This window comes from Miscanthus floridulus, chromosome 10 (assembly GCF_019320115.1).
Source record: "Miscanthus floridulus cultivar M001 chromosome 10, ASM1932011v1, whole genome shotgun sequence".
Lineage (NCBI taxonomy): Eukaryota > Viridiplantae > Streptophyta > Magnoliopsida > Poales > Poaceae > Miscanthus > Miscanthus floridulus.
In genome coordinates, this window is record NC_089589.1 from 2686143 (window position 1) to 2710365 (window position 24223).

The following is a 24223-nucleotide window of genomic DNA, read 5'->3' on the forward strand; positions in this document are numbered from 1 at the left end:
TGTGTCATCTACCTTCAAGAACTCTAGGAAGAACTCCTCTACCCTTAGAATATTCCTCGACATATTGACACACCGAATAATTAGAGTAATTTGTTCTTCATGGCTCACATCTAGAGTACAATCTAAAATCACAGAAAAATACTTGGCATCTTTGATGATCTTTAGTATAGTTTGTTTCACACAATCTGCAAGAAGAGAAATCATCTCATTCTGAATTTTATGCCCAAGATAATGATGATGAATCTCACTATTTTGAATCCGCCTAATATGGTCTTGCATCACAGGATCAAATTCACCCATCATTTCAACTGTGCCCAGAAAGTTACCATTGCTATCTTGATATAATTTCTCATTTTTCCCTCGAAAAGCCAAATTATGCTTAGCAAGAAACTTGACAGCAGAAACAATTCTTACTAAAACTTGTTTCTAACGCTCTCTCCTTTGCAATTTCTCGTTGCAAATCATCATCCATTGTTTTATTTTTGCTCAACCTTAGCCTAAGTTCATTCCAAGTATTCATATTTGTTATATGCTCAACACTATTCTCATGTTGCTTGAGTCTAAGACTAAGATGTTTCAATCCCTCAATCCATCATGTGCTAGCAAACTTTTGCTCTAACTTGATTTGAATAATTTGTAGCAAAAATAAAAAAACTTTGTCCCGAGTAAACCAACCATTTTCTATCAACCACCTCACCATTGCTTAACTTTCTGGAGTAGTAAGCATATGAAAAATGTCTATTAAGAGCATCTGTAAGGAACTCAAGATTCAATTCTCTCACCGACCCCTTTTTAATCAATATATCTCTACCCTTATTATCAAGATTTTTTCCAAGTTCTAGGATCAAAGACATCATGAATAGCATCTTCTTGCACACCATCAATTGAATTTTCAGGTTGAGAGGAAGGCCGTAAATTTTTATTTTCTGTAGCATCATCAATGTCATCAACTTGTTCACTTAAATTATTATTAACTTGTTGCTATTGCTGCCCTTGTTCTTCAATATCAAGTGCATCTACAGGATTATCATCAGGCACAACACTGCTTGAAGCTGAAAAAAACTTATGTATAACACCTTTTTGAGATTCAATAAATTGATCTTCTACTCTTTTTTGTTTTCTTTTCTGAGATCCCGACAAATGTTTCTTAGGTAACATTTTAAGTTTCTAACACCTAAATTAGAAGAAAAACACAACTATATGAGTACCGAGTAATAGAAGTCCGAAGTAATTAATTTAGATTAAAAAACAGTTGAAAAAAATACCTAGATCGTCGCACTGGTCGACGTGTCGGCGTCGCAGGCAGTACTGGTCACAGCCTCGCAGGAGCAGGTCGCAGCCTCGCACTCGCCGACTCGCGGCACGGTAATCGGCGACTCGGCGAGACGGATCACAGACGACGGCACAGGTCCTGGGCGACAGGGCGAGCGTTCACGACGCGTACACGCTAAAGGCAACCGCTAAAGCCTAAAGGGCCTGGCGGCTTGGCCTGTAGTAATGAGTGCGTGTCCTGTCAGGCTGTATACGTCAATACGTGGGGGCTCCTGCCGTCCTGGCCTCTTGGGCTGACCGCTAAAGGGCCTGGCGCTGGCGGCCTGCAGTGACTCTGTCCGCATGTATAGTGTATACGTGGGTCCTAGGCGGGCCCCCCTTCCGTGGGCCCTAGGCCGTCGCACCCGGTGCACCCTTCAAGGGCCGGCACTGGGGAGAAAGGCCTCCCCACCTGAATTTTCATTCCACAGATGCCGGCATAGCCGGGGGTGGAAGGGCATTGGTGCCAATCCGATTACAATGAGTTTGGAAGAAGGGGGTGAGATGGGAGATTACATATTCATGATCGAGCTCCAAAACGCTCTCAGAGCGGCAGCTCCAGGACCTGATTGCCTCTCTGCAGTCCGCGATGAGCCTGTTCAGGTCAGGGGGAGGCTGCGGAACACGACGTCGTGTCGATGCTTCCAGAGCTCCCAGCAGTAGAGTAGTACCAGGGGGCTCACCGCAGAGGGTGGAACGTGTGGTGGCGGGGACGTCTTCCAGAGCTCAGTGACCGGGGCGATCAGGCTTGGTTGCCATCCAATGCGTCTCCAGAAGGCTTCAGCAAACGGGCACCCAGAGATGATGTGATCGGCGCCACCACAGATGTCGCAGGTTGTCTCCTGTAAGATGTTCTTGCGACGGAGGGCTGTCTTGCACTGGATGCGATCCTTGGTCAGGACCCAGCCGAAAAACTTGACGCGAGGGGGGGCGAAGCTCCGCCAGACGAAGTCGAAGGAGGGGCAGGTTTGGTCACCACGCATTGACGCCTTGTAGATGAGCCCAGACCAGAGCCGGTGGTCCGGAGTTTCAAAGCAGCACCGGCGCTCGTCCGGCCTCTCCGAAAGCTGGACGTCGATCAGGAGCAGACTTAGGTGCTCCATCTCCTCAGTAGCTTGGGTGGAGAGGCGGCGTTGCACCGTGCGCCCATCGCCCACAGCGACTGTCGTCATTTTTTGGTACGCTGGGAGCAGTTGCCGTAGAGCCGTCCAATGAGCTCCGGCGAGGTTGCCCCCCAGGTCATGGAGCGTTGCTTGGGTGGCCACCCAGCGCGCCCAGGCCGAGCAGCCTGGATGGTGTAGGCGATGAATTAGCTTGAGTAGCAGGGCAGACGCCCAGGCCACCATCCTCCTTCAGCTCGCAGACTTGTTCCCACGCGATGAGGCATTGGGGTCCCGACGTTCGGCCAGTGCCCGACCACAGGAAAGCTCTGCGCTTGGCGTCAATTGCTGCACAGACCCCCGGCGGCAGGAGCATGGCACCCATGGCATACGTTGGCAGGCTGCTGAGCACGGCATTGACGAGGACCACGCGCTCGGCAGAGCTGAGCAGAGAAGCTTTCCAACCGGCAAGGTACCTGTCCACTTTGGCGATCAGGGGCGCGAAGGCGGACAGTTGCAGCTTGGTATTGTACAGAGGCAGCCCCAGGTATGTCTGTGGAAAGCTCCCTCGCCGGCAGTGTAGGATGTTCACCAGGTCATTCACACGGCCCTCATCCACATTCATGGGAGTGACGGTGCTTTTGGTGAAGTTGATGGCGAGGCCCGTGGCCGCGGCGAAGCTGTCTAACTCTTTCTTCAGTTGTTGAGCAGAACCAGAGTCTGCTAGGACAACGACAATGGTGTCATAGGCGTATTGGAGCACAGCACATGGCCCGTCGTCGGAGAGGGGATGCCGGATGGCCCTGTTGTTCTTGATCAGCATCTGAAGGGCGTCGGCGACAAGGAGGAACAGGTACGGCGAGAGGGCATCACCCTGCCGCAGCCCTTGTCCACAGGTGATCCATGGTCCTGGCACCCCATTGACCAAAACCGTAGATTTTGATGTTTCAAGCAGGGCCTTCATCCACCGAATCCATTTGTCTGGGAACCCTCGGGCACATAGGATTTGCAGCAAGCTCTCCCAATTGACGGAGTCGAACGCCTTGGCAAAGTCAAGCTTGACGACAAGGGTGGGGGCTCGGCGCTTATGGCAGCACTGGACCAGCTCAGCTGCGTAGACAAAATTCTCTGAGATAGACCTGCCCTTGATGAAGCCGGTTTGGTCGACGTCAATTAGCCTGGCAATCTGTAGCTAGAGGCGGGTGGTGAGCAGCTTGTTGAGGATTTTGACTGGACAATTCTGTAGCGACACGGGCCTGAACGCCGATGGGGTGGCGGCCGCCGGCATCTTGGGTATGAGGACGATCAGCGCACGGTTGATGCGCTGCAGGTCCACATGCCCATCCTGGAAAGCCTCGAGGAAGGACATGATCGCGTCGAGGACAAGTGTCCACGCGGCCACGTAGAACCCCGGGCCAACCCCGTCCGGCCCTGGCGCACTGTTCCTGTCCATGTCGCAGACAGCCTGGAAGGCCTCCGTGGCCGAGAGCGGGGCGACCAGGGGGGCCGCGGATGCGCGTTCATGCCCGAAGTAGAGCTGGTGCAGATCGAAGTTCCAGGTGGCCGCCGGCCCCCCGCCCAAGATGTCGGAGTAGTAGGCGGTGAGCGCGGCGACCTTGGCGTCGTGGGCGACGACCGGGATCCCGTCGACCTCAAGGGCGCGGATGCCGTTGTAGCGCAGCCTGGCCGAGGCCCTCGCATGAAAGAAGCGAGTGTTCGCGTCCCCTTCCTGCAAGGCCCTGAATTTCCCGCGCTGCTTCCAGTACGCGGCGCGCTGCGCTATGACCAGGGAGATTTGCTCCCTGCATAGCTCGCGCAGCCGGTGCTCCCCCGCCGTCAAGTTCCTGTGCTCCTCAAAGAGATCCAACAGCAGAACTATAAAGGATGCGTTAGAGTAAACATACGAAGGCCTAGTATTATTGCGAGACCAAATTTTAGCTGCCCCCCTGAGCGCTTTGATCCTGGCGGCGAGGTCTCCAGCAACATCCGGGGGAACCCAAGCGTGAAATCAGGCGTCAGCAATGGCCGGGAGGAAGGTAGGATTTTTAATCCAGCTGTTCTCAAAGCAGAAGCGAATCGATTTGGGGACGGCTGTGGGGATGTTGAGGATGAGAGGGACATGGTCCGAGGTGGAGCCAAGGCGGGAGGAAAGGGTGGCATTGGGAAAGACCGTGCTGAAAGCATTGTTGACAAAGACACAATCACGGCAAAGGGTGGGGGTGAGCCTTTTGTTGGACCAGGTGTAAAGCCGATCGAGCAAAGGGAGCTCAATCCAAGCGAGGTCGTCGATAGTGGCATTGAATTTGATAGCGAAACCCCTGTTGAAACCGTCTGTGTTCTTATCAGATGACGACCTAATGAGGTTGAAATCGCCTACGGTCACCCAGTTAACCGAAGGGGGCAGAGCAATGGCGAGCAGATCAAAGAGGAAGGAGTCGGTGTCCTTATGATCAGAAGGGGCGTACACATTAGTGAGGTAGAAGGAGTAGTCAGAGGTGGTGGAGGTGAAGGGGATGGAGAGCGTGTACTCGCTCTGAGTTGGGTCGCCGGCCGCGACCGTGGCCGGGTTCCAGGCAGTGAAGGCGAAGCAGGAAAGGTAGGGGAGAAGACAGATTTGCACTTGAGGTTGTCGAAGTTGTCTAGCTTCGACTCTTGGACACAGACGATGTGGGGGTGAGAAACGGAGATGGTGTCGCAGACGGCGTCGCACTTCTCATGGTGACCTAGGCCACGAACGTTTTAGGACACCACAGTGTAAGCAAACCGATTTGAATTCATAATGAAAGGATGGGGGGAGACAAGCAGTTACAGTAGCGGCCATCTTCACGGAGGTCGCCGGAGCGGATGGTGGAAAAAGTCCTGCACGCTGACAGGCGTAGACCCGCACTGCCTACAAGCTTGAACAGCCTGAGTTCATGGCCTAAATGACTTGCAACGAAACAAACTAAGCGAAGGGGGATACAGACGTAGCCATCGTCACGGGCGCAGCCGGAGAGGATGGGGTACGTCACTACATTGCTTGCATGGTCGAGGGGGGAGCGAGGAGATTGGGGACGCCGGCGGGGCGCCCAGCGAACGCCGCGCCCGGTCTTCATGGAGAGGAGATCGGCGTTGCCACCGCGAGCGCGAGCGCCTTGCGGTCCTTGCAGGAGAGCCCCGCAGCACGGGTGAGGCGACTCAGGTCTAGGGCGCCAAGGGGGTTCTTCCTCCGCAGCAGGTTGCGCCCGGCCACCTGTTTCTTGAGAGCCGCCAAGCAGGAGGCAAGGCTCTCCCTCAGAGCCTTGCGTTGGATGGCCTTCGACGCCATGGGGACGAAGGCCGCTTGTTCCTTCTCCGCCAAGCGCGCACTGGAGTGCTTGGGCGCCGACGGAGCCGGGCGGTGACCGCGGGGGGTGGCCACGCTTGCTGTGGGGAGGAGAAACAACCAAGGAAGGAGGTGGGGTAGGAGGAGCCAGGTCATCATCATACCAGGGCAGGGCAAGCACGGGTGCAGGGGGTGCCGGTTCACCAAGCACCACGCGGCGGAGCGGGAGGCCAAGCCCGAAGAAGTAGGTGTCGAAGCCCGGTACGAAGAAGCCGGGCCCTCCGTTGGCCCATGGGCCAGGGCCCACTGGCACGCCAGGCAGCATCGGACCAAAGGCGGGGGAAGGGCCACGTGGAGCAGGTGGGACCGGGAAGCCGCCGTTGCCGTTCCCAGGGCCCGGCGAGCAAGGGAAGAACGGCCTAAGGTTGCCGAGGGCGTCGAGCTGCGTCACCCTCAGCCAGGCACGCAGGACCGTGACCGTGAAGGCGGAGCACAGCGCAGGCCCGCGCGCACCCACCCCAGGGTTGCCGACGATGAGGTCCTCTGGCACGCCCGTCGGATGTGATCTGGCCACCACCACCCAGACGGAGGAGAGATCAACGGGGAAGAGCCTGCTGTTGACGTTGAGGCAGGAAGGGTCGATCTCCACCACCGTGCCGATCTTCCGGAACCCCGCCTTGATCCCCTCCTCATTCCAATGCTCTTCGGGGAAGCCCACCGTCGACAGCGCCACCAGCCAAGACTGGTTCACCTCGAAGTCTCGAACCGGTTCGAGGTTTCCTCCGAGGGCTCAAGGGAGACGCGGGCGCCATCATAGATGATGGGGCTAAGGCTCGTGATGGCATCACGGTCGCCCTTGTTGTCGAAGCGGAGCAGCATGTGGCCCCTGGAAGATGGCAGCATGTGGAAGTTGATCATGGGGGCGACGGAGAAGATGGCATCGTGGATGTAGGGGCCCGGGTTGAAGATCATACCATCCTCATTGATGAAGGCATACGCCACCCGCTCTGCACGCGCCATGTCACCGGGAGGCATCCATAGGATGCCGGCAGCCACGCCGTCCTCGTGGATGTCCGAGTCCACCCCAAATAGGGAACAGTCGGAGTCGACGTCCACCCCCAAGTCGCCACCGTCACCAGCGGGGGCAGTGTCCGACGACAGCTCGGCGAAGGTGGCATATTTGTCCTCCGGCTCCGGCTCGCCGTCAGAGTGGTCCGACGAGTGGGAGACGAAGGCAACGTACTCATCCACCGGCTCACCGACAGGGTGGCGGATGGCCAAAGCAATGGGAGCCACCGAGCAGTCCACCGGCGCCAGGATGGGGGTGGGGAAAGCGAGAGCCTCCGGAGGAGGGGTGGGGGTTGGTTGTAACACCCTCGGTGTTACGCCTTAAACTAACTACTAAAACATGTCATGAGCATCATGTTTATATGATAATGCATGTGATAGAATGTGTAGATAAATTTTTTGTAACTTAGAATGTTTAAATGAAAGTTGATTCAATAGATCATGTATATCAAGTAGGGTTGAAAACCAATTTTTATTAAGCAAAAATACTATAGAACATATGTGTGATACTTAAATAAAGTTTCAAGTACAAACTTTATAGATAACAATGTAACTTTTGCTGTAGAGAAATAACATTGCTAGCTAGTAATTTTAGTAGCTTAGAAATGAAACTTGAAATTGAATTCAGCCAAGACTTAGAAGATTCTTTTAGTTTATTGACAGCTAGACAATGTTAGGTTTGTGGATTTATTTTGTGAAATTGAGTTAAGAGGTGGTGTCATGTTTTAGCTTGGATTGGTAGCCTAATAGACCCTCTTTAACATATGAAGGCGGTTTAGTGTCAACCTCAACCGTTTAGTTGCTATCGACGCTTTAAAATTCGTGCACGGCACATTCTCGGGCTGGCTTGTCGGGTGGACGCGGTCACCAAGATCGGGCGCTCGGCGTCACCGCGCTGGTCGCCCATGCACGCGCTGCCATGTGTGGCCGGTCGTGCCTGCCTCTGGCCTGGCTATGGCCCGACCGCCACTGGCCTCGCCGCGCGGAGCCACTGCTGCTGTCGCCTACCCCGCCCCGCGCCACGACGGAGCCACTGCCGGCGCCATCACCTCGTCGTCGCGTCCGCACTGCTGTCCTACCTCGCATTGCCGCTACCAATGCCACTACGATGTTGTGCTGCGCTGCCGCTCGTCTTGTCCTCGCGCGCACGTGGGCTGTCGCGGCTGCCTACCGCCATCGCCTCGCCTTAATGGCGCTGCGGCCGCGCATGCCGCGCCCCACTTGCCTCCGCGCGCGCACACGTGGTCTAGCCACGTTGTCACATAGCGGGTGCGCAGACGCTTGAAAGGTTCTAATATGGCTAGAGGGTGGGTGAATAGCCTATTTAAAAATCTACAAATCAACTAGAGCAATTTGATTAGTATGACAAATAGTAAAATGCAAACTTGCTCTAGCTCTACAAGGGTTGCAAGCCACCTATCCAACAATTCTAGTTGCAATGATTCTTAGGCACACAACTTGCAAAGTTACTACTCACTAAGAGCTCTCAATCTTGCTACTCTAAAGAGCTCCACTAGATGAACTTAAAATAACAAAACAAGCTCTCAATTCTAATTACACTAAAGAGCTTGCCACAACTAGTTTGCAAGAATATAAATGAGTGAGTAGGGTGATTATACCGCCGTGTAGAGGGATAAATCAATCACAAGATGAAGATGAGATCAATCACCGAGAGAATGCCAAATGGCAAGAGACAACCGATTTTCTCCCGAGGTTCACGTGCTTGCCAACACGCTACGTCCCCGTTGTGTCGACCAACACTTGGTGGTTCGGCGGCTAAGAGATGTTGCACAAACCTCGTCCACATGATTGGACACCGCAAGAACCTACCCACAAGTGAGGTAACTCAATAACACGAGCAATCCACTAGAGTTACCTTTCGGCGCTTCACCGGGGAAGGTACAAATCCCCTCACAATCACCAGAGATGGCCACGAACAATCACCAACTCGTGCCAATCCTCCATCGCTGCACCAAGCCGTCTAGGTGGTGGCAACCACCAAGAGCAACAAGTGAAATCCGCAACAAAACACGAATACCAAGTGCCTCTAGATGCAATCACTCACGCAATGCACTTGGATTTTCTCCCAATCTCACAAAGATGATGAATCAATGATGGAGATGAGTGGGAGGGCTTTGGCTAAGCTCACAAGGTTGCTATGTCAATGCAAATGGCCAAGAGAGTGAGCTTGAGCCGGCCATGGGGCTTAAATAGAAGCCCCCACGAAATAGAGCCGTGGGCTCCTCACTGCACTAAACACGAGCTGATCGGACGCTCCGGTCAGATTGACTGAACGCTAGACCTCAGCGTCCGGTCGTGCGATGTGCGCCACGTGTCATCGTCTTCAAACACCGATTGCCCGATTTCAACGGTCAAGTGATGACCGGACGCATCAGTTAGAAAGTGACCGGACGCTGGACCTCAGCGTCCGGTCGTTTCTAGTAAGGTTCCAAACGCGACATTTCAGACCGGATGAGTCCGGTCATGCCCGACCGGACTCACCCAGCGTCCGGTCACTCAATGTCTCTTCTGTGTGCCCCACGTCAGCGTACGTCAGCACTGACCGGACGCACCCTGCCAGCGTCCGGTCACTGTTAGCGCTAGTGTTCGGTCGAAGACCAAAACACGCGCTCACTGCTGCTGCTGACCGGACGCGCTGGTCCAATAGAGACATGTGTTCGGTCACTTACAGTGACCTCCATCTTTACTGTCTGGGGTGCCGGTGGCACCGTCGGACTGTCCGCACTCTACGGGCAGACACTCCGCTGGTGAAGTTTCCTACCCTTGCTCAAATATGCTAACCACCAAGTGTATCACCTTGTGCACATGTGTTAGCTTATTTTCACAAACATTTTCAAGGGTGTTAGCACTCCACTCGATCCTAAATGCATATGCAATGAGTTAGAGCATCTAGTGGCACTTTGATAACCGTATTTCAATATGAGTTTCACCCCTCTTAATAGTATGGCTATCTAACCTAAATATGATCACACTCGCTAAGTGTCTTGATCACCTAAACAAAATGGCTCCTACTATTTATACCTTTGCCTTGAGCCTTTTGTTTTTCTCTTTCTTCTTTTCCAAGTTTAAGCATTTAATCATCACCATGCCATCACCATTGTCATGATCTTCGCCATTTGCTTCATCACTTGGAGTAGTGCTACCTATCTCATAATCACTTTAATAAACTAGGTTAGCACTTAGGGTTTCATCAATTAACCAAAACCAAACTAGAGCTTTCAATCTCCCTCTTTTTGGTAATTGATGACAACCCTTACACAAAGATATGAATTGAGATTTAATTGAATCCACGTTGCTTGCCCAAGCATATTTACCATGTGTAAAAGAGTATGGACAAGTTTCATGAACTCCAAATGGTAGCAATTGCTCCCCCTACATATGTGCTAAGAGTTTGGATTGTAGCTTGCACATATGCTTAGATAGGAAATATAGGAGTCAATTTCTACCAAATGATGCTTGGGTATAAGAGATGGACCTTTGAAGCGTGATACCAATCAGAGTGCACCAATATACCATCCTTAGCACCATTAGTAACTAGACATACACAAAAACTAGAATACCCCATGAGATCAATATTACAAATAAGGGTCTAGTTTCCATAGAATGAACATAGGTCTAGTTACTTTAGCCTATGCATGCTAGTTTTTCATTTCAACATTCAAACCTACAACTAGCATACACCACACAAGCATGGATATTGAAATTAAGAACTTGTACCATGCAAGCAAATATATGAAATGCACATTCAAATGCATCATACAAGTTTATAAGCTTGCTCCCCCTACTTGTGTGCAATTTTGATTGATCCCCTTACAATGTCATTTCATTTGTTTGCTCCCCCTATCTATCTTACTATCTTTGTGCATTTCTCTCCCCCTTTGTCAACAATTAGCACAAAAAGAGGGCTCAAATTTTAGATAGGTTGGGGTGAAACCATGTGAAGTGGGGATCATTTTCCCAAATTGGTTCAATCTAGATTACTTGCAAAAGTTATTTAACTCAGTTTGATCCAAGGACAAGCTTCTTCACTCCTCCAAATAAGGGTTATCTTGTACCATGTTGAGTTAAACACTTATAGCTCATTTTATAGATCAAACACTAGGTTTATAAGCCCACAAACATGTCATATGCCACCACTAGATCATTTCAAACATACAAGCAATAGTGGTACCATACAAGCATCAAATTCATTTGATTTTCATGAATGAGCCTATTCAAATGTGAATTATGTCTAGATGCACTAATCATGTCCTTAGCAAGGATGTATGCCATGCCAATCAACTTTTACCTTGGATTGCTCGAAGGAGAGGCATGTCATATAAATTGGGGGGGTGCATCAACACATATTGGAGAAGTCAAGTATGTTCAATTCATTCCTTAGCTTGCAAAACCTCTTTTCATCAAGTGGCTTGGTGAAGATATCGGCAAGTTGATCTTCGGTGTCCACACTCTTAATGCAAATGTCCCCTTTTTGTTGGTGATCTCTTATGAAATGATGGCGGACATCAATATGCTTTGTTCTTGAATGTTGAACCGGGTTGTTGGTGAGCTTTACGGCATTCTCATTGTCACATAGCAATGGCACTTGCTTGAATTTGATTCCAAAATCACTCAAAGTAGCCTTCATCCAAAGTAATTGAGCACAACAACTATCGGCCGAAATATACTCCGCTTCGGCGGTTGAAAGTGCTACACTATTTTGCTTCTTTGATGACCAAGATACAAGTGATCTTCCCAATAGTTGACATGTGCCCGATGTGTTCTTTCTCTCAACTTTGCATCCCGCATAATCGGAGTCCGAATATCCAATCAACTCAAATCTTGCTCCTTTGGGATACCACAATCCAACATTTTATGTATGCTTCAAGTACCTCAATATTCTCTTTGTTGCCTTCAAATGACTTTCTTTTGGTGAGGCTTGAAATCTAGCACACATGCATACACTAAACATCACATCCGGCCTTGATGCGGTCACATAGAGTAGGCTTCCAATCATAGATCGATACATCTTTTGATCCACCATGTTGCCACTAGTATCACTATCTAAGCTTCCATTTGTCCCCATTGGTGTACTAATAGCTTTACTATCATCCATTCCAAACTTCTTGAGCATATCCTTGATATACTTGCCTTGACTCACAAATGTGCCATTCTTCATTTGCTTGATTTGAAGACCAAGGAAGTAGCTAAGCTCTCCAATCATGGACATTTCAAACTCACTTGCCATCATCTTGCCAAACTCCTCACAAAAATCTTGATTTGTTGACCCAAATATGATATCATCAACATAGATTTGTATTAAAAACAAGTCATTTCCAAGCTTCTTGGTGAAGAGAGTGGTGTCAACCTTTCCCATCTTGAATCCCTTAGAGAGTAGGAAATCCCTCAATCTCTCATACCATGCTCTTGGTGCTTGTTTCAATCTATACAAAGCCTTTCTCAACTTGTAAACATGGTTGTGTTTCTTTCCATCTTCAAAACTGGGAGGTTGCTCAACATACACAAGCTCATTGATGTACCCATTGAGAAATGCACTCTTCATATCCATTTGGTACAACTTGATGTTGTGGGCACAAGCATAGGCTAACAAGATCCTAATTGCTTCTAATCTTGCAACCGGGGTATATGTTTCTCCAAAGTCAAGACCTTCAACTTGAGTGTAACCTTGAGCCACTAATCTTGCTTTGTTCCTTATTACTATCCCATCATGATCTTGCTTGTTCCAAAAGACCCACTTGGTTCCAATCACATTATGATCCTTAAGCCTCTCAACTAACTTCCATACTTGGTTTCTTGTGAAGTTGTTTAGCTCTTCATGCATAGCATTTACCCAATCAACATCCCTCAAAGCTTCATCTATCTTCTTAGATTCAATGGATGACACAAAAGAGAAATGCTCACAAAATGAGGCCAATCTTGATCTAGTTTGCACACCTCTTGAAATATCACCAATGATAGTGTCCAATGAATGATCTCTTGCAACATTGGTTGGTTGGAGCACTTACACTTGATTGCTTGCATTTGATGGATCACTTGGTTGAGATGATGAACTAGCCACTTGTTGTTGATCTTGCACTTTGCCATCACTAGTTCTTGTTTGAACTTGATCATGAGAACCACTAGCTTGCACATTTGAGTTAGAGAGCACTTGGTTCTTGTCATCTTCAACATCAATCACCTCTCTAGGTCTTATATCACCAATGTCCATGTTCTTCATTGCATTGACTAATTGAGTGCCTCTTACATCATCTAGATTCTTATCTTTCTCTTGGGAACCATTTGTTTCATCAAATTCCACATCATGAACCACCTCAAGAGTACCACTAGCCAAATTCCAAACTCTATAAGCCTTGCTAGTAGTGGAGTAACCAAGCAAGAAACCTTCATCACATTTCTTTTCAAATTTGCTCAATCTAGTGCCTTTCTTCAATATGTAGCATTTACAACCAAAAACCCGAAAGTATGCTATGTTGGGCTTTCTCCCATTCAATAGCTCATAAGGTGTTTTCTCCATCATGGGGTGACAATAGAGTCGGTTGTTATAATAGCAAGTCATGTTGATTGCTTCGGCCCAAAATGAATGACTCACATTATACTCACTCAACATTGATCTTGCCATGTCAATTAAAGTTCTATTCTTCCTTTCAACTAAGCCATTTGATTGAGGAGTGTACTTGGCCGAGAATTGATGTCTAATTCCAAATTCATCACACAACTCATTAATTCTAGTGTTCTTGAATTCACTATCATTATCACTTCTAACTTTCTTAATGGTTGTTTCAAACTCATTGTGAATGGCCTTAACAAATGATTTGAAGATTGCAAACACATCACTCTTGTCAACAAGAAAGAATACCCATGTGTATCTAGTGAAATCATCCACAATCACAAATCCATATTTATTTCCTCCAATGCTAGTGTATGTGGTTGGTCCAAACAAGTCCATGTGTATTAACTCAAATGCCTTAGATGTGCTCATCATGCTCTTCTTAGGATGTGTGTTACCAACTTGCTTTCCGGCTTGACATGCACTACATAGCTTATACTTCTCAAATGTGACATCTTTCAAGCCTCTAACTAAGTCATGCTTAATCAACTTGTTCAATTGTTTTATTCCAACATGACCAAGCCTTCTATGCCATAACCAACCCATGCTAGACTTAGTGATCAAACATGTTGACAATTGAGCTTCTCTAGCATTGAAATCAACCAAGTATAGATTCTCATATCTAAATCCTTTGAATATCAAGTTAGAGCCATCTACACTTATGGTCTCTACATCATCCACACCAAATATGCACTTGAAACCAAGATCACACAATTGAGCTACCGACAATAGGTTGAAGTTCAAGCTCTCTACTAGTAGCACATTGGAAATACTCAAGTCATTGGATATTGCAATCTTACCAAGCCCTTTGACCTTGCCTTTGCCATTGTCACCAAATGTGATACTATCAATCCCATTGCTCTTGTTTTCATTGATTGAATTGAACATTCTTGGATCACCGGTCATGTGTTGTGTGCACCCACTATCAAGCACCCAATGCCTTCCTCCGGCTTTATAATTGACCTACAAAAGAGGATCAATTCTTTTTAGGTACCCAAACTTGCTTGGGTCCTTGAAGGTTAGTTACCAAGGTCTTTGGTACCCAAATGGCCTTCTTCTTTGGGACCACAATTGGTGTACCAATGAACTTAGCCTTCACACCATTGGCACCCTTAAAAAGCATGTAACAAGAATCAAATTTAATTGAGGATACATTAGGTAGCTTGTTCTTGTTAATCTTGTAATATTACTCTATATGCCCAACTTGCTTGCATCTATTATAAAACCGACCATTGCCCTTCACAAAGCTAACTTTGGGAGTGACAAAGGCCGCCTTGCCTTTCTTGGGGGTATAGCCTAATCTCTCTTTATTGAGAGAAAATCTTTGGCTACCCAAGCACTTTAGCAAGCAGGCATCTCCACCATAGGCATTGCCTAAGGCACGAGTTAGTTGAGCTCATTCACCTCCTTCTTGAGGGTCTCATTTTCCACCATTAGTGAGGCATCACAAGAGAGACCATCACTCAAAGGTGAAGTAGAAGTGGTAGTGCTATAAGAAGAGTTAGTGGGAGCAACTACAATGGGCTTATAAAAAGACTCATCAATAAGATCACAAGTTAGTCCCACATCACATGATACGATCACTTGCTCCTTCTTGACTACCTCCACTTTGACTTGCTCAATGAGAGAGGAGTGAGCCTTTTCAAGCTTAGAGTGAGCTTTGCCAAGCTTCTCATGGGCTTCCATTAGCCTCTCATGAGTAGCATTAAGCTCATCAAAGGATTGCTCAAGAAATCTTACTTTCTTGTGTAATTCTTTGCACTCCTTTCTCTTCATCTCATTGCAAGCGTGCACTTGCTCACACATATCCAAGAGTTCCTCCTTGGTTTACTCCTCATCATCATTGTCATCATTATCATCATTCCTACAAGCATCACTTTCACATTCATCATCATCACTCTCATCATATTTTACCTTGGTAGGCTTTGCCATGAGGCATGTCGATGGAGTGTCGAAGATGGAGGGCTTGTTGTTGATAGCGATGCTTGCTAGTGCTCTCTTGATAGATTTCTTGTCATCATTACTAGAGCTATCACTATCCGAAGAGCCATCACTATCCCATGTGACTACATAGCCTCCACCTTTCTTCTTCTTTTGAAATGTCATCCTCTTCTCCTTCTTTTCCTTCTTTTCTTTCTTATCATTCTTGAGCTTCTTTTTCTCATCTTCATCATTATCACTATTGCAGGGACAATTTGCTACAATATGATCAGGGCTCTTGCAATTGTAGCATCTTCTCACATATTCTTTGCTTTTGGTGTGATCTCTTCTCTTTCTTGCACCATAGCCCTTCTTCTTCATGAATTTTCCCATCTTGCGGACAAAGAGGGCCATAGCTTCATCATCAATATCACTAAGATCATCATCATCACTTGATTCTTTCTTGGACTTGCCCTTGTTCTTGAATGATGATGAGCTAGCCTTAAATGCTATACTCTTCTTCTTCTTGTCTTCTTCTTCCTTCTTGTCATCCTTGTCATCCCCCTCCCTTTCCACACGATATGTCTCTTGGGTCATGACATCACCTAGTACTTGGTTGGGGGTAATCTCCTTCAATCCTCCTCTTATGATGAGCAATCTCAACATCTCAAATCTTAGAGGTAGGCACATCAAGAACCGATGAGAGACATCATCATCCTTGATCTTCTCTCCCAATGCCTTCAAATCATTGACAATCACTTGCAATCGATGGAACATCTCCGGAATGCTCTCATCTTCCTTTATCTTAAAGCTTGTCAATTTATCCTTGAGGATATACAACTTGGCACTCTTCACCGCCGGTGTGCCCTCATATGTTTCTTCCAACCTTTTCCACACCTCATTTGCTCTTTCACAATCCTTGATTTGCTCAAACACCTTGGAATCAATGGCATTGTATATGGTATTGAGAGCCATTGTATTGCATTGCTTGTTGATCTTATCTTGGTTGGTGGGATCATCGGGATCGATGATAGCATAGTCATTCTCGGTCACTTCCCATACTTGATCATTGATTGAACCAAGATACATCATCATCTTTCTCTTCCAATAATCATAGCGCGTGCCATCAAAGAACGGTGGTTTGCCCCCCACATGGTTGAACACAACTTGAGCCATAATTTGACACCGAGGTTGTTAAGCCTTCAATCAAACGGTAACCACGGCTCTGATACCACTTGAAAGGTCCTAATATGGCTAGAGGGGGGTGAATAGCCTATTTAAAAATCTACAAATCAACTAGAGCAATTTGATTAGTATGACAAATAGCGAAATACAAACTTGCTCTAGCTCTACAAGGGTTGCAAGCCACCTATCAAACAATTCTAGTTGCAATGATTCCTAGGCACACAACTTGTAAAGTTACTACTCACTAAAATAACAAAGTAAGCTCTCAATTCTAATTACACTAAAGAGCTTGCTACAACTAGTTTGCAAGAATATAAATGAGTGAGAAGGGTGATTATACCGCCGTGTAGAGGGATGAACCAATCACAAGATGAAGATGAGATCAATCACCAAGAGAATGCCAAATGGCAAGAGACAACCGATTTTCTCCCGAGGTTCACGTGCTTGCCAACACGCTACGTCCCTGTTGTGTTGACCAACACTTGGTGGTTCGACGGCTAAGAGGTGTTGCACAAACCTCGTCCACATGATTGGACACCGCAAGAACCTACCCATAAGTGAGGTAACTCAATGACACGAGCAATCCACTAAAGTTACCTTTCGGCGCTCCGTCGGGGAAGGTACAAATCCCCTCACAATCACCGAAGATGGCCACGAACAATCACCAACTCGTGCCAATCCTCCACCGCTGCACCAAGCCATCTAGGTGGTGGCAACCACCAAGAGCAACAAGCGAAATCCGCAACAAAACACGAGTACCAAGTGCCTCTAGATGCAATCACTCACGCAATGCACTTGGATTCTCTCCCAATCTCACAAAGATGATGAATCAATGATGGAGATGAGTGGGAGGGCTTTGGCTAAGCTCACAAGGTTGCTATGTAAATACAAATGGCCAAGAGAGTGAGCTTGAGCCGGCCATAGGGCTTAAATAGAAGCCCCCACAAAATAGAGCCGTTGGGCTCCTCACTGCACTGAACATGGGCTGACCGGACGCTCCAGTCAGATTGACCGGACTCTAGACCTCAGCGTCCGGTTGTGCGATGTGCGCCACATGTCATCGGCTTCAAACACCGATCGCCCAATTTCAACGGTCAAGTGATGACCGGACGCGTCAGTTAGAAAGTGACCGGACGCTGGACCTCAGCGTCCAATCGTTTCTAGTAAGGTTCCAAACGTGACATTTCATGACCGGACGCGTCCGGTCATGCCTGACCGGACTCACCCAGCGTCCGGTCACTCAATGTCTCTTCTATGCGCCCCACACCAGCGTATGTCAGCACTGACCAGACGCACCCTGCCAGCGTCCGGTCGAAGACCGAAACACACGCGCACTGCTGCTACTGACCGAACGTGCCGGTCCAATAGAGACCAGCGTCTTGATCACACTCGCTAAGTGTCTTGATCACTGAAACAAAATGGCTCCTACTATTTATACATTTGCCTTGAGCCTTTGGTTTTTCTCTTTCTTCTTTTCCAAGTTTAAGCATTTGATCGTCACCATGCCATCACCATTGTCATGATCTTCGCCATTTGCTTCATCACTTGGAGTAGTGCTACCTATCTCATAATCACTTTGATAAACTAGGTTAGCACTTAGGGTTTCATCAATTAACCAAAACCAAACTAGAGCTTTCAACGCTGCCTCGGGTCTGGCCGACCGCTTGCCGCTAAGGCGAGGACGAGCTGAGCCAGACCTGCTCCTCTCTCTTTGCCACCGTGACCGGCTGACCCTGCTCGCTTAATTTGGCATGGTTCGATTCATCACGTCCCTGACTTCTCCAGTAATCCACCTGACACCGCCCTCCTGATCCCACCTAGCCTTAAAGCGAGCACGGCCAAGCTCCAATTTGGAGTTTTTCCGTGCCGTTGTGCCATTAAGGCCACGCTTGGCCATGGTCGGGGGCTGTCCTACTACCGTCCCTCCTGAGCTAATTCGCCTGCACCACTAGCTTCGCCTTGCCTCTCTCTCCACCTTGCACACGCCAGTGGAACCGCTACCGCCTTCCCGTCATCGCTGACGCGACCGTGCCTCCGCGGTGCGCCGCCGCACGGCTCGGCCACACGTGGCCAGCCCTCCTCCGTCATCCTTCGCCCCCAACCGTCACCTTGGCCTGATCTATGGTAGTCTCCTAATGCTCACGCGCTAACCAATTAGGTATGTAGCTACCCTAGCTCATCGGAACAGTGGCGTCGCCGTCGCAGATGGCCACGCGCCGCTGCAGCCTTCCCTAGCAAGTCATGTCACCCCGCACCACTGCTTAGCGTAGCCGCTCGGGGTTAGAGATGGTGACCGACCCGTTAGGTCGTCTATCGTAGGTCCTAGGTTGCAGGTGCAGCCGCGCGTGTGCCACCGGCCGCCGCGCCGCCATGCGCTGAGTCACCGGCGGTGTGCGTGGGGAATACCAGGAAAGCCAAGGGGGTTAAGTGAAAAGGTTTGAGAGAGGGGAAAATAGTGTTAGTACTTAGTTGTAATTCAGGAGAAGTTCTGAGGTCTCTTTTGCAAAATCGTCAGCGTGCGCGGGATTCCCCCCCGCCGCGGGCCGTCTCGCGCTACAGGCCGGCCTCGCGTGGGCACCACCGCGGGCCACCGCGCGCTCGCGCGCGCGTGCTGCCTCACGTGGGCTGCGCGGGGGAATTTGTTTTTCTTTTGATAAGGTATTAGAAATAGTTTTCTAATTTAATTTCTGAGCTGATCTTTGGCAATTAATATAAAATTCATGTAGGTGTCCAAAAATTGTGAAACCATTTTTTTAGGTTCATAAAATTGTGCTCTATCTGTTGGTGTATTTAGTTATATATATACATGTCGATACTAGGAGCTATTAAATTGTTTGAGAATGCTTCATATTATTAAATTAATCATTGTAGGAATTTTTGTGGTAATTTGGTGCTAGGTTTGGTCCTAAAATTTTTATAGTAGCCTCTTGGTATTATTACGTGCTGACTATAATTTTTGTAGCCTTAGGGTAGACTAAGCATTAGGGTCGTTGAATGTTCTTTGTTTCAATATACATTAAATCACTAGAAGAAATAAAGATATATCCTTAATTTGCCCAGCTAAGGGTTTGTTAGTTGAATCCAACACCCTGCTTGATGAAGATGATAGTTAGCTTAGTATCTTAGTCATTAGAGCTAGCTTAGTAGCTTAGTATGCGTATTCTTATTTTAAGAGTTGTTGTTGCCTAAATGCTAAGTGTTGCATCATCGTATGCACGTAGAGAATGAGTTGGTGGAGATAGTGACCACCGACGATCGCGAGTTCGAGAAGATCGTCGAGGAGTACGAGGAGGAGATCCTCGTGAGGGAGGAAGTCCCGAAGCCACCGACGACTGACTCAGCTGACACTGCGCCTACCCAAGATAAGTTCTGGTGCATAACCCTTATTTTTTATAATCTCTGAATATACATATGTGATGTGCATTTACGTTACATGATTTTTTATGAAAACCACATGCATATATATATATGTCCTATGAGTCTTACTAGTGCAGGTTCGAGTAGATGCTATGCTTAGGTTTTCGGTAGCGTGAGTAACCTGCCGTTACTCAAAATAAGTGATTATTATATTTACTCTCATGATAAAATGATGAAAGGAAAAAATGAAGACCGAGCAGGGATATGGTATGGATATTGGTGAGTGTGACGAGTTGTGTCCCGCGGCCACGGGGCTTAGCTTGGTTATACTGTTTTCCCTGTCCGTGTCGATTAAGGACCGTCCGTTGCTATGGATGGTAGTTAGGTCACAGACTTATTATCCTGAGCACATACTTGCTTATGGGAGTGGAAATGCTCGTTACGCTCTTGTCGTGGGTTCCAGCTCTTTCTGGACCGACTAATTGGAGGTGGAAAAAGGTGGAGGTCTAAGCACCATACTGAGACTGGGTCTCAAGTGTGGGGACTTGGAGTCCAAGTTTCGACAAGGATCTGGACCCCTTGACAGAAGTGAAATGGGTTGGTCTTGTTTGTGCCTAGGGTACAAACGGGGCGTGTGTTTCGGGGTACTCAGCTGGGATACATTGGTTCATGAATCGCCGTTTCCGTGAGACGGTACGACTTGGCTATAGTCTAGCACTGTAGTAAGAACTGAAAGATAAAAGATGATAAAATGGTTCTGATTGCTCAACCCTTGCTTGAAAGTAAAACATGTGCTTACTTAGAATGGTTAGCTAATGAAGTAATCATGACTGCTAATAAAACTTGATCTTAAGGACGTGCTCCTAGTAATGCTTTTTGTAAAAAAAAAAGAAAACAGCAAACTCATATTGCCTATCATACTCCTTGGGGTTAGGAAACTATTCCCACTAGTCGGGTAAGTCTTGCGAGTACATTGTGTACTCAGGGTTTATTTTACCCATGTTGCAGGTGCAGCTTAAGGAGTAGCTCTTGTGTGGAGGATTCTTCTGGTGGGCACAGACGGATCGTTGTATCGTTTCCGCTAGATGTTTATTTTTATTTCGTTGTTTATTATCGCACTCTAAACTCTGGTATTGCAATAAATAATTTTTAAGAACTCTTGTTGTATGAAATGGACTAAGTATTGTAAGCTCGTACTCATTATTGGATTCTGGATGTAAAGCGTGGATTGTTTTGAGTTCTCTCTTGGAGTGTGCTCGACGGAACTGTCCGATGTAGCTTACTTTCGAGGATACTTAGTGTCTAGTGGAAGACGAGTGCCTCCGAAAGCGTGTTATTTCGGGCAGTTCTGCCACATTGACGGCGAGGGTGAACGGGTGGAAGGCGGAGGTGGTGGTGGGCGGCGAGGTGAGGAGGGTGGACACCAGCGACCTGGCGAACGACGGTTAGCGCACGGACGACTCAGGCGAGGAAAGGGGGTAGCGTTCGGTTGTTCCCACAGACCATGCACCATCCCCTGGTCGGCACAGTGCTAGTGTACCTATAGGTCCACCAAAGACCTTAGGCCTTGTTTAGTTGGGCGAAATTTAGGAATTTGGAAACTATAGCACTTTCGTTTTTATTTGACAATTAGTATTCAATCATGGACTAATTATGCTCAAAACGTTCGTCTCGCGATTTCCAACCAAACTGTGCAATTAGTTTTTTTTCGTCTACATTTAATACTCCATGCACGTATCGCAAAATTCGATGTGATGACTATTGTAGTACTTTTTAGGAAAACTTTTTGGAACTAAACAAGGCCTTAGTAGTAACTATCGCAGCAATGAGGCATTTCGAACACACCACCAGACTCAAAACAGATACCTCAGATATGTCATTGCTGCTAATCTGCAACAGCCCAAAGGGCCTACGGTCATGGATTATTTCCGAAGGGTCAGAGTAGGTGGTGTAAGAACCCAGATTAGGAAGCAGCATGGTGGCCTTGGTGAAGGGATTCATAAGGAAACAGCTGATGTCATCCCGCGATAAGAGAAGCCACTCGCCACAAGAGTCGAGGTAGCGAACGCCATCCGGCAGGTGGAAGGTATCGTCGCCGCAAGGGAAGCGGGTGGCGCTGCCATCAGGAAGTATGAGCCAGGGCACTGGCGACGGCGGCTGCAGGCGGCACTGCTGCACCGCAGAGCGCCAGGCGCGGCAGACGGCGGTAAAGAAGGCGCGATCTGCACGCCTTGGGAGGTGGAGGAACACGAGGGCGAGGAGCTCTGGTGCGAGGTCAGGCCATGGCGGTGATCTTTGGTTCTTCTCCGACATCCTGCGAATAACAGCAACGCGTGATCAGAGAGCAAACAGAACAGCAAGTAAAAAGGCGCGCAGGCATATAAACAAACACCTGGTGGGCACGGGATGGAAGCAGACCACTACCTGACCCAACCCGCCGAGAAAATCTCAAACCGAGGGGATCTTCGCGAGACGACAACCACGATCAAGAAACGACGACCCGAAATCTGCCAGAAGAATAAAACGTTGTGGCGTAAGGACACGAAAGGTTGCATGATTCGCTAGGGTTAGGGTGTGTAGAATGTGGAGGGGAGCAATACGAGGTGGTACTCACTTCTCAGACAGAAGGATCAAGAAACACCGTTGCGATGCTGGACATGTCGCATGGATGAAGTGAAAACCAGGGAGGATTAGCCTGAGGGAGGGAGGAAGGAGGAAAGGGACGAAAGAGGGCACCTTTGCTCCTCATCCGCTGCCTTCGCTTCCTTCTCCCGGCAAATGCGGGGCCACGGGAAAGGGTGTATTTGTGTATACTGAAACTGAATACTGTGTGTGTGCACGCACCGGGCTGGTTGGCTGTTTTTTTTAACTATTTGATATTTAGATTTGATTTCATTTTGGTGTGGTTTGGATCCCTTTGAATATTTCAGTGACTTCGTTGTGATAAGTCCTCTTTTAGTAACTCATCAGTAAATTCCCATTCTTTTTGCATTTTCTTCATTTTTTAAATGACATGTCCTCTTTTTTTCCTTTTCTTTTTCTTTTACAAAACACATGTCAGTTTGTGTTTTCCATGCTGAAGCAAGCACACAACACATGTATAAACGCTAATGATCCAATTGTCCGTGACTCTCGTCTAGACGCGGTTCCACAGGAGTAGCCCCCATCTCTCTCAGAAAAAAAAAAAAAAATCCTCACTCCCTCGTATGCTTATCCACCCAGCGTCCCAAGCAGCGTGGCCACTCATCATCCATCCCATTTCCCCCACCGGATTTTTTTTTAATTTTAACACTTTTTTTCAAACTAATTTAAATCTAGCACGGATCGGGTTTTTTTTAAACTAACACTTTTTGCCGCGCCTATTGCCCTGACGCGGTCAAATGCCTGTGTCACGTCATGCATGGTGGTGCGGCAGCGGGCTGACATGGCGATGACTGGAATCGCGACCGGTGACGTGGCAGGGCTCTACCGCGCTACCGATCTTGGCGCGGCAGTGCCGCGCCCTGATCCGTGGTGCGGCAGAGCCGAATAAAACCTCCGCGGCCAGTCCTGCTGCCCGAGCAGCAAGGCCGCCTGGCCACCGCGCTCGCGCCAGCCCACTGCCGAGCACGCCGGCCACCGCGCCACGAACGCTGGCAGCCTGCCCCCCCCCCCCCCCCCCCGCCCGGGCCTCCATTGCCGCCTCCCTCCCTTCCCTTCCATTCTCCGGCCGCCTCCCTCCCTCCTCGTCCTCGTTCAAGGTAATGACGCACATTTTATTTTTGTTTGAATGGTGGATAGGATATTATGAATGAGAGTTAAGGTTAGGAGGAAAATTATGTTTGGGAACTATAGTCTACGGTTTGAAGAAAGATATCAGTTTAATTTTGTCAATGTTAAGGTTAATTATTTAGTTAGAAGTATGTTTACCATGTATTTTTTTGTTGCAATAATTATCGGTTATATTATTTTAGTTGCATTGCAAATGATTATATTTTACATTAATTTGCGTTGTTTTGATTGATGTTTAATTTAAACCGTTTTATTAGATGAAAGACATGTTTCAGGAGTAGTTATGGCGAAAACAGGGTCGTCCTAGAGAATTATACCCCGACGAGTCTAGCAAAGATGCCCCTGTCTCTTATGAACTCCCTGTTCCTAACTGTGACTATGGTCGTCCGGCCGACGTGTTTCAATCGAGACATCCGGACACAACGATTCGTTGCTTCTACACATACAGTCATTTTAATGTAAGTAATTATTTTTGTATGTTTTTTTCTTCATTTGTATTACTAGGTTACTAATATTTTGTTGGAATTTTGTTGTGTAGGCTCATAAGAGGTGCTTTTTTTTCAGTGGATCGACGGTGCA

The 24223-nt window shown here is 47.9% G+C and overlaps 1 long non-coding RNA gene across 1 annotated transcript; it reads right to left on the reverse strand.

Annotated features, from left to right (window-relative positions):
* Window positions 1-21645: 21645 nt before the first annotated feature.
* Window positions 21646-22631, reverse strand: LOC136489931 (uncharacterized). Its single transcript, XR_010767445.1, has 3 exons — window positions 22488-22631; window positions 22298-22380; window positions 21646-22187 (listed from the first exon to the last, which is right to left on the reverse strand). It is a non-coding gene; the product is annotated as an uncharacterized lncRNA (long non-coding RNA).
* Window positions 22632-24223: the final 1592 nt, after the last annotated feature.